The 14,271-nt window shown below is 35.0% G+C and overlaps 1 protein-coding gene and 1 long non-coding RNA gene across 3 annotated transcripts in view; one reads left to right on the top strand and one right to left on the bottom strand.

The window, feature by feature from the left end:
• LOC120891846 (uncharacterized) overlaps nucleotides 1–13,514 on the top strand; it is a 41,551-nt gene extending 28,037 nt beyond the window's left edge. The window contains exons 3-4 of the long non-coding RNA XR_005736414.2: nucleotides 7,368–7,438; nucleotides 10,466–13,514. This is a non-coding gene — a long non-coding RNA (uncharacterized LOC120891846). The remainder of the gene's footprint in view (nucleotides 1–7,367; nucleotides 7,439–10,465) is intronic.
• The window catches only part of Ahcyl2 (adenosylhomocysteinase like 2), a 186,814-nt gene that overhangs the window by 86,064 nt on the left and 86,479 nt on the right, over nucleotides 1–14,271 (bottom strand). The gene's annotated exons all lie outside the window — the stretch shown is intronic.

The raw sequence follows: 14,271 nt of genomic DNA, 5'->3' as shown, positions 1-14,271 counted from the left end.
AAAATATTTTGCCATTCCAAATCCAATTTGAATACAATGAAGTATTAAACTGGATAAAACAAAACAGTTGTTTAGAATTTGTATTCTCATGATATATATTCCTATACAAAAGAAATGAGGTCAGAGTTCAAGGAAAGAAGAAATTATTTTACATAATGTGTTAAGCAAGGATGTAAATGAAATGGTTTCAAGATATGTTGTCTGAATACATGGTCAATACATACGTTAATAAACATGTGGATGTAATGTAACACCTAATAATGTATTATATACACAACACCTATTTTTTTCTGGAATGGAGTACAAGAAGCTGTCAACAACAATGATGACCTCTGGGGAGCAGTGGTGAGTGGACAGAAAGGGAGGATTTATGTATCTCTAAATTTTAAAAATATGTAATAAATGCTCTTTTTAAAATGTGCACCAATTGCTTTGAAACAAATGGTAATTTTATGTGCTTACACATGAACCCCTAAATAGGTGACAAGTGATGTTCAGAACAGTGTGTTCCGACAGTTGGTTATAATTAACTAACCTCTGTTAGGTCCTTCAGAGAACACAGCTACAGAGCAGCATACTCAAATACACAGAAGGGAGAAAACAATAATTAAAAGTATATTTTGTTATCAATTCTGTTCAACATTTTGATCCTTTAAATATTCCTTTATAACCCCCAAAACCCTCATTTGAAGGAAGAAATACAAAAATATCTATTTTCTAAATAACTGACTCTTGAACAGGGTTAGCTCTAAGGTCTAGCTCTAGCTTTGGTATATCATAAATTTCCATCTGGTCTTGAAAATTCACCCTACCCTTCCCACTTAATCTTTTGCTAATTCAACATACACCTCCACCTCTCAAGAGTCTTAGTCTTACTTAGACAATGAGTTTTTTCCTACTAGAAGACTAAGATGACTGTACAATTGCTCATCTTTTCATCAAAAAGTAGAAAGGTTCCCCTGAATTCAATCCCCAGTACTAAAAAAAGAAAGAAACTTTATAAGGAGTAGGCATGAGAAAGTATGTGGGAATGGGGTCAGCTTGGCAATCACAAGACATTTCCAGCAGTCTCTCCTTTTCAGGATATTTAGGTTGACACTGCCTCCTCTGATTAACACATAATGTTGAGTATTAAAGGTTTCTTAAAATACATCTTCCTTCGTTAGGCACTGGGATTACCTGCCTGTAATCCCAGCTACTTGGGAGGTTGAGGCAGAAGAATTGCAAGTTTGAGGTCAGCCTGGATAGCTTAGTGAGACCCTGTCTCAAAATAAAATAAAATAAAAAGGACTGGGGCTATATCTCAGTGGTAGAGCACTCTGGGTTAGATCCCTAGTACCAAAAAAAAAAAAAAAAAAAAAATAACTCCCTTTGTTTTATCTAACCTAAAAATACACTGTTTAAGTTAATAATGCAAGTCAAAGTAGGGTAATAAGACTTATAGATTTCTTAGGAATTTGGAAGTGATAGACCTGAAAAAAAAAAAAAAAAACCAGACCTGAGACTAAAGGTGTGACTGATTATGGGGCTTTTAGATTTACAGCTACTGTCTGTTTTTCCTTCCTTTTTCTCTCCCTTTCTACCCTTCATTATTTCTTCTATTCTACCTCACATTGAAGCACTTGGTAAGCGTTCCCCAGTATTAGTAAATTTTCAAGAGTATGAGCAGATTGCTTCTTTTTATTTCTACTCTCTTACTCAAAATAGGTTTTACACAGTAACAATGACGTGTCATTTCCACTGTATCACAAGAATTCCACAGGAAAGCCTTGGGGACAATAGGCACGTCTGCTATTATCAATGACTTATCCATACTCAGCCTCCCACATTCACCTTCCACTGCCCACACCAGCACCACTGCTACCCAGCTCTCCAACTCCCTTGACTTCTAGACCTTTATTCTTACCTCTCTGGTAAGTAGTAGAGCATGCCACCCTAAAATTTAGAAGTCTGTCATGAGGATTATTCTGAGCTGAAGGCATCTGAGAATTCTAACACAGATCCTGGGTGAACTCTCTGTCTCCCCACTGTCTACCTGAAAACAATATAAATTCCTTTTGTGACAATGCCCCCACTCTAACATCAGCCACTATTTCCCTTACTAGGAAGGGGATAAAAACCCCATCACTGGAGACAAAAAATGACACTGACAAAGAGGCAATGCAAACATACCTGACTAAACAGCCCTTGCCTACCAATGGGGAGTCCCCCCCCCATATTTGTCTTCTCCCAATTTTTCCACCCTTGGAAGCACAAAGTTCTTTTCCTTTGTCTTGTCACTTCTCTACAAAATTACTACTCTTTGTCAAGATGCTAGATAGGACTAAATTCAAACTATCCTGCTGTATTACTGATCACTGAGTTCTCCTGTGTGTACCATTTCTTTCCTTTAAATCTGTCTTTTGTCAGTCTAATTTGAGGCCCTAGCCAATGAACCTAAGACAGGTAGAGAAAGTTTCTTCTTCTCTCCTCTATCACATATATAAGTGATTTGTATTTCCAACAGTATAATGTATAGAATACAATGAATTATCCTCTTATCAGAAACAACTGAATATTTAGTATAAATACTTGCTTAAATCCATTCTTTGGCTGGCCAAATATTATGAATGTGCAGGGTCAAACGAAGAAATTGAAAGTAGTAAGCAAGAGATGAAGCAGCTTCTCTTTAACTCCTAAATCTTGGGGACCTTGGGCTTTCACTTTTATGACACATGGGAGAGGAGATAAAGTCTATGATACACACAAGGTGGAGAATATAACAGAGGAATATCCCACATAAGGCTAGGACTGGTCTCAACTTTGGGCTGAGTGAGGCTTAGAGAACAGGGAGATAATTTCCCTACAAGCTCTCACCTTAATTTTTAGTTGAATTCATGATACCTAGGTGTTCTGGAAAATTTCAAGCAACTTTTCTAAATTGCTGAGTTTGGCCTCAAATTTGTAGTCCTCTTGTCTCAGCCTCCTGAGTCACTGGGATTGCAGGAAAAAAAAAAGATTTTTAAAGCAACCATAATAAATATACATAATTACCAATGAAGAAATTACAATTAGAATGGTGGCTGACTTCTCAATAATAGTACTAGAAGTTAAAAAAAATTCAATAAATAATGTCTTTGGTATCCTGAGAGAAAGTAATTGTCACTCTAAAATTTGTATCTAGTAAAACTGCTTTTCAAAGATGCAGGGATAAGGGCTAAGCAGTGTGGCTCAGTGGCAGAACCCAGCTTACACAAGGCCCTGGATTCTATCTCTAGCACCTAGAGGGAGTGAGGGAAAATTTAAAAGATTTTATGGGGTTGGGGGAAGAGTTTAAAACCAATAGATCTTCAATAGGGAAACTTCAAAGAATATTCTTCAGATGAAAGGAAAATAATCCTAGATAGAATATCTGATATGCAAGAAGGAAAGGTAAAACATTGATAATTAAGAGTTATTGTAGGGGCTAGGACTGTAGCTCAGTGGCACGGGACTCGATCCTCAGCACCACATAAAAATAAACAAATAAAATAAAGGTATGCTGTCCATCTACAACTATAAAATTTTTTTAAAAAATTAAATAAAAAATAAAATATTACCACATACTATATAAGATAATAATGTCCCTTAGATTAAAAAAAATAAAAATAAAAGCACAGCACTAAACCTAGAAGAAAGGATTTTGAGTTTTCACCATAAAGAAACCATAAAAATAGGCTGAGGCTGGAAGATCACAAATTTGCAACTAGACTGGGCAACTTAGTAAACGCTGTCTCAAAATTTTAGGGCTGGGGATGTAGCTCAGTGGTGGAAGCACTTTTAGGTTCAGTCCTTAATACTGCTAAAAAGTAAAAAATTGAAAAAAAAACAGAGAGCTCATGAACAAAATATCAGTGAACTGGTACAATGCAAAACAAACATAAATTTATTCCATAAATGCAAGAGTGATTAATATTTTAAAATTATTTAATAGAATTACCACAATAAAGCCAGCTGTTGGTACACACCCATAATCCCAGTAATTTGGGTGCTAAAGGAGAAAGATTCCAAGTTCAAGGACAGCCGGGGCAATTTAGAAAAGATTCTGTCTCAAAATAAAACAAAAAGAGCTGGGGAGGGCTGGGGATGTGGCTCAAGCGCTTGCCTGGCATGCGTGCGGCCCGGGTTCGATCCTCAGCACCACATACCAACAAAGATGTTGTGTCTGCCGAAAACTAAAAAATAAATATTAAAAAATAAATAAATAAAACAAGATGTTCATAAAAGTTTAAAATAAAATAAAAGAGCTGAGGATATAGCTCAGTGATAAGAGTATCCTGGGGTTCAATCCCTAGTACTGTTCCAGACCCCAAAAGGGATCTCATTTAAAAGAAAGCAGCTTTCTTTGTGCTCACATGGGAAAAAAGAAAGGTTCAAATTATACTACCTTTTGTGTAAGCAAGGGGGGTACAGGAATAAATAAATGTACTGTTCACATTTATATAAAGAAAGAACAAGAAATGAAAACTAGGCCTTGAAAATATGTTTTTGGATATTTACAATTAAGTTCATTATCAATTTTACTGCCCAGTGAGAGACCTAGGGTCACCATTAATGGCATTCCTTATTTAACTTTTGTTCTTTCCTAACTTAAGGATGAACTGGGCCAAGGGAATGACAATGTTTATTTAGTCTTATATGGCATAATATGGTCTGAAAATTATGTTTTTGCAGCTGATGGATTTCCAAAGCCTCATTAGATCAGATAAGAGATGAATGGGAATGTTTGGACTAAGTGAGGAAATGCCATACAATAACAGTTCTATGTTTATGTCTGCTATCTCCTAATCAATACTTGCAAGTTAAAAAAATGACTTATGCTCTTTTCATTAATGATTTCAAGTATTAGTTTCTGTGTCATGTGTTTCAGGCTTCAGCTGTCTTTGTTCATCCAGTGGTGACTATAAATGCTTATAAGTTACTGCCTTTGTATGTAGTCTTTGTCCGGCATCTCCAGTACATTAAGTTAGACACCCTGAAACTATTTTTAATGCCAATACCCAAAGAGAACCCTCTGAAACCAAAAATCATAAATTAATTCCCTGGTTTTCCAGTCCTGAAATATAGCTCCAAATCTGTTACTTCTACCCCAAATAGTGACAGGTTCCAACTGACAAACAGAAAAAGTTACTAATTAGTTGTATCTTTCAGCTGCTGGGAAGAATGACTAAGAACCAACACAAACAGCTATATGTATCATATTCTAAATAGTTAATTAAAAGAGTAAGAATCAATGTCAGAAATATAAGTACAATACTCTTATCTCAAGTTTCCACCTCAGTTTCCACCCTTTTTAGTCCTCCTCAGTTACCTTCCCCACCCCTTCCCTTCCTCTAGGGAGGGAGGAAGCAGACAGCAGCTGGTTTATTCATAGCTGCTTTATTTCGTTGACAAGGCAACAGAAATGCAAGAAGAGTCAGGTACAAAAGAGAGCTATTTCTTTATGATTGGTTCCAGTTCTTTTCATCCAGGTAAAAAGACCCTTAAACTAACAAAAAAAGAATTGAGAGAAAGTAGAGGTAAAGCAGAATTTTCTAGTGAAAAGCTAAGGGAAAAGTCTGGGAGACTGCTCACTGTACGGTACGTACGTTCTGGTTTCTGAATCCTGTTGCTAGTGGCCATGGTCCCAGATCAAGGGAACTGAATAATGGTTACAATTATATTATTTAAAGATTTTTTTCATCAGCTCACAGCTTCAGATCTCAGAATAACATGACCGTTTCAACCTTCTAGTTTTTAGAAACTAGTGCCAAGAGGAAATTTCAGGCATTGAGTGAATACACCCAAACTCAAAAATGTCTTAGAAACACACCCAGAAACAGAGGGAAAGAAAGAATAATTATTCTTTAGTCCACCCCATCCCTCTGCTATGAAATGAATATCTTTTAAAAACTTTAATTATAAAAGCCATGTTCACTGTGGAAAAACAATAACAAAAGAAGAAACAAAAAATCTTCTTTGCTGACATTTAAAAATATACCCTTCTGATAATTTTTGTTTCAGTTACTCACCCTAGGGGTGCTCCATCACTGAGCTACACCTCCAGTCCTTTTTTAAAGTTTTTACTTTGATACAGGGTATTGCTAAATTGTTGAGGCTAGAATCAAACTTCCAATCCTTATGCCTCAGCTTCCTGAGTTGTTGGGATACAGGCATGTGCCACTATATCTGGTCCTTTCGATCAATTTTTATTTGCAAAAAATTGAATCATGTTATAACCTTTTTCATGTAAACATTATGACATATTTTCATATCTGTAAAGTAATTAAATACATTAACTGTATGAATTTAAGTCGGACAGATGAAACAGTCCTAGCTATCCCATTTACTGTGATCTTAGACAAGTTATTTAAAATCTGTCAGTGTCAAAATTTCTTTTTACAGAAATGAGAAGTACTTAACTCACTGGATTATTCTAAGGATTAACTAAGGTAACAGAAACCAGGCATTGTGGCACACATCTGTAATCCCAGCAGCTCGGGAGGCTGAGGCAGGAGGATGATTCAAAGCTAGCCTCAGAATCTTGGTGAGGTCCTAAACAACTCAGGAAGACCCTGTCTCTAAATAAAATTTAAAAGGGTTGAGGATGTGGCTCAGTGGTTAAGTGGCCCTGGGTTCAATCCCAGAATAATGATGATGATGATGATGATGATGATGATGATGATGATGTAGGAGGTAATAATGTACTGAGAACAAATCTGGTGCCTGGTATTTGACAACATAACATAAATTACATAAACTTTGTACTTCTATGACACATTAAGTGGTCAGTATTCCTCGGAATAAATATATTCTAGTTTGTGGAAAATTCCCTATTTTCCGAGATTAAGCTATTTCTAAAGTCATAATGTTATAAGTAGCAGTGAATTAGACACTAAATCTAAGTCTTTATGTCTGTGATTTTTTTTATGCCATCACTGATGGCTTCCTTTCAGGTCACATCACTTATGGTTTAAAATTATAGAAAGTATTCATTTTATTTATTCATGATGAAAGTATAGAAGTTATTCATTAATGTTTATTTAAGCTCTAAAAATACATAAGTAGAAAGAATAAAAAGCGAAATAATTCTTCATACTCTTTCCCAGCAGTGACTGCTACTAACAATTAGTAGTTGATCCTTTCAGATCTTTAACTATGAATTTACAGACACAGTCAGATGTAATTTTTAAATTAACCAATTTTTAAATTGACATAATAATTGTACAGTTATGAGGTCATAACATCATTTTTAAAAATAAACATATGGATTCTAATATTAAAACAAAAATAAATAGAAATATGGTCATACATCAACAAATAACAAAAGTGGTTTTCTAACCCCTCCCCTTTTTATTTTAATTTACCAGAATATACTGGAAACCTGTCCTTATCCACATACATAGATCTCCATCATTCTAAGACTGGACAATATTTCATTGTGAGTATATTACTGTTCACTTAATCATTCCTCTGTACTCTATGGTTTCCAATATCTCACTCTTATAAACAGTACTTCAGCAGAAAATTCTTATACCAGCCACTTTATGGATTGTGTGACTATTTTTCTAGGATAAATATATAAAAATGAAATTGGTAAGTCAAAGAGTATGAGTATTTTTCATTTTAATAGCTACTGTCAAGTGTCTTGAAAAATAGATTAAAAATTTATTATATCAACTATATGTAAATGTGCTCATTTCAAATTTCCTTGCCAACACTGAATATTATTAATCTTTTTAATTTTTATAATATCATGGGCAGAAATGGTCTCCTAGTATAATCTGGGTTTCTCTAATTACTAGCAAAGCAAGGCATGGTCATAATTTAAACAGCCATTTGTAACTTTTTGTTTGTGTAACTCTAGTTTATACCTTCTTTACATATTTCTGTGGATTGTAAATTTCTCATTGGTTTAGATAAATAATATTTATTGGACATTAATTTTTATCATACATATTAGAAACATTATTTATGTATTATCATTTCTTTATGATAGAAACATTCAAATTCTTCCTCCTAGCTTTTAGAAATATATAGTATGCATTAACTGCAGTCACCCTAGTGTGCAATAGCATACTAAACCCTCTAACTCTGTCCCCGTACTAGGATTTGAACCTAAGCATACTCTACTACTAAGCCGTATCTCCAGCTTTTTTTTGCTGGCGGGGGGGGGGGGGGGGGGGGGGTGCGGGGTGCGGGGGGGGGGGTGCGGGGTGCGGGGGGGGGGGGGGGGGGACAGACACTCACTAAGTTGCCCAGGTGAGTTCAAACTAGGCAATCTGCCTGTTTGAACTTCTCACTCCAACTATAATTGATTGACCTTTCTCTATCTCCCCCTGCCTGCTGGTAACTATCATTCTACTCTCAACTTTTCTGAGGGAATTTTAGATTCCATCTAAGAGTGAAAACAACCAATACTTGTCTTTCTCTGCCTGGCTTGTTTTCACTTATCATAATGATATCCACTTCCATCCATGTTGTCACAAATTATGGAATTTCATTCACTTTCATGGTCCAACAGTACCATGAAATGTACTGTTGTAAAATGTACCACATTTTCTTTTTCATTGCTGATGGACACTTAGGTTGTTTCTGTTCCTTGGTTATAATGAATAGTGCTGCAATACATATGGGAGTGCAAATGTCTCTTCAATATACTGATTTCATTTCCTTTAGATATGTATACCCAGTAGTAGGATTTCTGGATCATATGATAGTTCTACTTTTGATTTTTTTGAGGAAACGCCATACTGTTTTTCATATTGGCTGTACTAATTTACAATTCCCCCAAAGTGTGAAAGGGTTCCCTTTTCTCCAAATCCTTGCCTACACTTGTTTGCTTTCATCTTTTGAATAACAGTCATTCTCACTGAAGGTAAGGTGTATAAAAAGTCTTTGATTAGATATTTGGAATCTTGTTTAAAATAGCTTTTCTAATCCCAATACTCCACACATCCAAGTAAAACACATTTATACCTCATGCTGTATTTATATTTATTCAGAATTATTTTGATTATATTTTCTGTTTGTTTTGCCTTCTCCAACTTACTAACATTAAAATAAATTTAGGGGGCTGGGGATGTGGCTCAAATGGTAGCGTGCTCGCCTACCATTTGATGCTTGTGGCCTGGGTTCGATCCTCAGCACCACATACAAACAAAGATGTTATGTCTGCCAAAAACTAAAAAATAAATATTAAAAAATTCTCTCTTTAAAAAAAAACAAAAAACAAATTTACTCCCTATGATTCAAGATGGTACAGAATAACAAAAAGTAGATAAAGAAGTTTGTACCTTACATATCACATTTGCTGTTCACAAAAAATATACAAGGAGCAGAGTGCAGTGGCACAAGCCTATAGTCCCGGTGGCTCAGGAGGCTGAGGCAAGAGGATCAAGAGTTCAAAGCCAACCTCAGCAATAGCAAGGCGCTAAACAATTCAGGCAGACCCTGTCTCTAAATAAAATACACAAAAGGGATAGGGATGTGACTCAGTGATTGAGTGCCCCTGAGTTCAATCCATAGTACCCCCCCAAAAAAATACACACACACACACACACACACACACACACACAAAGAAGGAATCATTCCATTAATTTTACAAATGAATAAACTAGGGACAAAGAGATCTCAGCCTCATGAAGGCTAAAACTAGGATCTTAACCTATAGATTCCAAAGATCTGTTCTCCTCCACCAAACCAGAATGGCCATCATTCATGCCCCATTATAATATAATATATAATATTATCTAAGAAATTATTACATTATAATATATGATATGTAATATTGTAATAACATTATAATATATAATATTATCTAAGAAATTGATCTATAAAACATTAATTACAAGTCTCTAGTAATCACTGGAACCCAATCCTCTGACTTACCTTTTTCAAAAGATGTTCCAGGTAGATATTTCATTAAAAAAGATTAAAAGTCCACATTCAAATCAGTTTAAGAAACACTGCATTACAAGCACAATAAAAGACTGTCTCAGCTAGGCATGGTGACACATGCCTGTTAATTCCACCAACTCAGGAGGCTGAGGCAGGAGGATTGCAAGTTCAAGGCCAATCTGGAAAACCCAGAAAGACTTTTTCTCAAAATAAAAATGTTTTTAAAAGGGCTGGGGATATATTTCAGTGGTAGAGGGCCCCCAGGTTCAATCCTCAGTACTTCTAAAAAATAAAAAACAAATAAAAGACTTCCTTCATGTATTAAAAGATAACTTAAAAGGAAAATGAATTATTTAAGCAAAATAGTAGGATAAATATTCAAAGCTGAAATATTAACTAAGGATGTCACACAAATTAGAAGAAAAATAATAAGCACTAGGATTAGAACAGTTTCTCATTACTTTTAAAATATTTTTCTCCCTATCACTTCCTAGGTGTTTTAACCTGCTCAGGCTGTTAAAATATTATAGACTAGGTTGCTTAAACAATGAACATGTCTTTCTTAAAGTTCTGCAGGATGAGAAATCCAAGATCAGTGGGTCAGCAGATTCAGTTCTTAACAAGAGCCCAATTTCAAGCCCACTGCCTGGCTTGCTGATGGTTGCAGTCTACGTGTATCCTCACATGGTAGAGAAAGGAAGCTTATGGTATTTCGTCCTCTTCTTATAAAGGTACGAATCCCATCATGAGTGTTCCACCCTGGTGACCTCATCTAACTAATATGTAGTAGGATCAACTGGATTCATCCTAATATCTCTAGGAGGTAGCATCACTGCCTGTGGTTTTTGTCCATCTCTCAACACTTGAGAGGATGACTAAAAGGAGGAAATTGTTGATAATAAACCGACCTAAGTAAAATAAACTGGCCTAAATCAGTCTCCATACTTGAATGGTGATGTGATCTAAAGAGCCCTCAATATGTAGTGAACTACAACCTAATTTGATAAGAAAGCAGGTGTACAGGTGTAACCTAGCTGAGTGTAGCCTTATAGCTAAGTAGCTGAGCTCAATCACAGCAGCCAATCCCTCAACCAATTTCAGACTAAAGGTTGCCAAATTATGCCCAACTAGGTCAAATGCCTGACCATACCAATCAGGTAATTTCTGTATGTCTTTCCCATTTTAATGGTTGTAGAAGTAATTCACTACACTGTAAAAGGGGAGTATTCCAAACCATCCCTCACTCTGGAATGCTGCCAGTTCTATAACCTTTTACTTATTCAAGTAAACTGTTAAATTGAACTGGTATGTTTTTCTTTTAAAAAAAGTGATCAAGAAATAGGAAACAACCATATCTCCTAGCTGGTCATCCTATTTTCGACTCTTACTGATTGCTAAACCTTCTTCCACACACCAGTAAGTTCCCCCAGCTTAAAAACTCTCAATCGCTTATCACAGCATTTAGAATAAAATTCAAAATAACTGTCTTGGCCTTCAGGCCCTATATGATCTAGTCTCTGCCTCTCTACACTTCCTCTCACAGCAGACTCTTTCTCACTACACTCTAGCTACTCTATAGGTCTCAATCCATGCCTCTAACATGGCAACTTTTCTGCCTTGGGGCTTTGTACTGTACTTCATTGTGCTTGGAACACTTTTTTCCTTACTTTCTTTGTATTCTTCAAGTTTCACTTTAAAATTCTGACATACTGGTACCAAGCATGTGATCCTGGCCCTCATAAAGAATAGGAATTCAAGTAGTTGAATCCTCCCCCTATTAAGACTAGCAGTCTTTCAAGGACCTGGGTTCAACCCTCAATACTTCAAAAAACAAAACAACATAAAACAAAAAAGCAGTCTCAATAGTTTTTAAAAAGTAATATCAAAACATATGGAGAGCACTGCACAAAAATATCAAAATCTTCATAGAGAAAAATTTATCCTAAGAAAATGATTACAGATGTGTGTAAGATTTTTGAATATAAATGTTTGTCACAGTTTTATCCCACCTGGGGTACCAAAACATAAAAATAAGAACAAAAACAAGAAACAAATGTTTATCACACTATTATTTCTACTAAAAAATCTTAAAAATTCAGCAAAGGGGAATACACTATGGTGATATTTCAAAATACTCAATAACATGGAAAGATGGTCAAGGATGGTGCAAATGGTAAATATCCCTAAGATACATCACTGAATATAAATAGCAACAAATGACACAGATATAATGTGAAACCAGGTATATTGAAACAGTGCCCAATACTTTTTATTTATAAACATACACATTTTTTCAAGGGTATAAATATATAGGAAAAGTCCGAAAGGATACCTATCAAACTGATGATAATAGTGGTTATCTTGGAGGAGGAAAGTGGGAATAGAGATTTTAAAAAAGAAAAGCCTTATGAGTATCCTTGTTGAGTAAATTTGTTCATTCACATCATTTTAAATTACATGATATAATAATGATGATAAAGGTAGTAACAGAATAATGGAACCCAATACTTAACTAACCCATAATGCTTACCATACACCTGGTTCTATTCTAAATACTATATCTACATTAGCTCATTAAATGTCACAACTCCTATAATCCCAGCTACTCAGGAAACTGAGTCAGAAGGATTGTAAGTTTGCGATCAACCTGGGCAACTTAGCAAGACCCTGTCCCAAAATTTTAAAAAATTAGAAGGGTTGGGGATGTAGCTCAGTGGTAGAAGATCCCTGGGTTAAATTGCCAGTACCAAAAAAAAAAAAAAAAAAGTCTTACTTAGGAGGAGACTAAGGACAAGATAAATAACTTATCTAGGACTATACTGCTGATAAATTATAGAGCTCAGATGAAAAAACAAGTGCTATTCTACATGCTAGACAACCAGACAAACTTCTTCACCTTCTGAAGCATACATTCTAGTCACTGGTTATAGAATTTAGTAAGATGAAAAGACACCATAGAATTTTGTGCTATAAAAATGAAAAGTAGGGCTAGCATGTTAGATCTCTAGCACCTGGGGTAAAAAAAAAGTTTTCAGAGTTCATTTGCAAAGTGTGTGTGTTCATTATGCACGATCATTTATGTTCTTTATATAATTATTAAGACAGATGTGCAACTTCCCATTTTTTTCTCAATGAACAAAGTAGTTATGATCAGAAAAAAATATTAATTTTAAAACAAAGATCTACAAGACACTACCAAAATGATATATTTTCTTCAAGATGATTAAAATATTCTAAAACTCTTGGAGGATACAGCAAAAGAATAAACATAGCTTTCAAATGAGTCCTTTTTAAAACATTTTAAAAATTAAAAAATTAGCTTGTTATTAAAACATTTATATATTGAATCACAGATAACTGAATTTGATACTAATGTTATTATTCCCATTTTACAGATAAGAAAATGAAGAAAAAAACCTACTTTTGTCACATAACCAATATGTGGTACAACTGGAATTTGTAGCTAGATTAATACTACTACTTGAATTCCCAATTATTATGTTTTTTTTTTTCTGGGGGGATAATAACTTTTTTCTTTCCATATTTTTTAACCAGAGATTATGTTTTACAGTTTCTCTAAAATGTGATCTCTGTTTTTTCAAATGAAATAAACAATCTTATTTTAAACTTGTCTTGATGATTATTAGTCATTCTTCTGAAAACCAATTTTTACAATATTCTAAATGTGGACAAGGGTTTAGAATAAACGGAGTATATGGAATTAACTGAATGTTACCCTAAGAAAAATCCTAATTTTCTTTAAATATCCCTAAATGAAATACTAAGACTTGTTGGATCTCCTTCAAAATAATAAGGAGGGAAGACAGTGGAAGTACAAATGAAGCAAGACTAGCTCTAAATTGATAAACGCTGAAGCTGGCAGATGGGCACATGAGGGTTCATTATATTTTTCTGTGTACCTTAAATATCTCAAATATTCAAAACAGTTCCCGTTCCAGCCAAAATGGAAGAAAGAAGACAAGATTATACTCTTGGCTGAAATAACAAAGAAGAAATAAAATATATGAAACAACAGCTTTCATACCAATGAGGAAATTGAACAATAAGGAAATCAAAATATTATAAGACCTAAAATCTCCCCAGTTTACTTTCCAGTATGCAGCACAGGAAGGGAAAATCTGGGTGGAGCTCAGCAATGCCCTGAGTGAAGGAGATAAGAGTTAGAAATCTAGGGAGGCAAAGAAATTTAAGAATTCTCAGGAAAGAAAACAGCTACAAAGAGGGAGAGCCCGGGAGATTATGCAAATCACCCTTAGGCTTCAAGTGAGTACCATTTAGGATGGGATGTAAAGAAACAACTCCAGGATGAGGAAATAAGGACGGAAAGGATTAAGGAGAACTATCCCTGGATCT

This window comes from Ictidomys tridecemlineatus, chromosome 2 (assembly GCF_052094955.1).
Source record: "Ictidomys tridecemlineatus isolate mIctTri1 chromosome 2, mIctTri1.hap1, whole genome shotgun sequence".
Classification (NCBI taxonomy): Eukaryota; Metazoa; Chordata; class Mammalia; order Rodentia; family Sciuridae; genus Ictidomys; species Ictidomys tridecemlineatus.
Note: the sequence above shows the minus strand (reverse complement) of the source record. Positions and strands in the feature narration are given on the sequence as shown.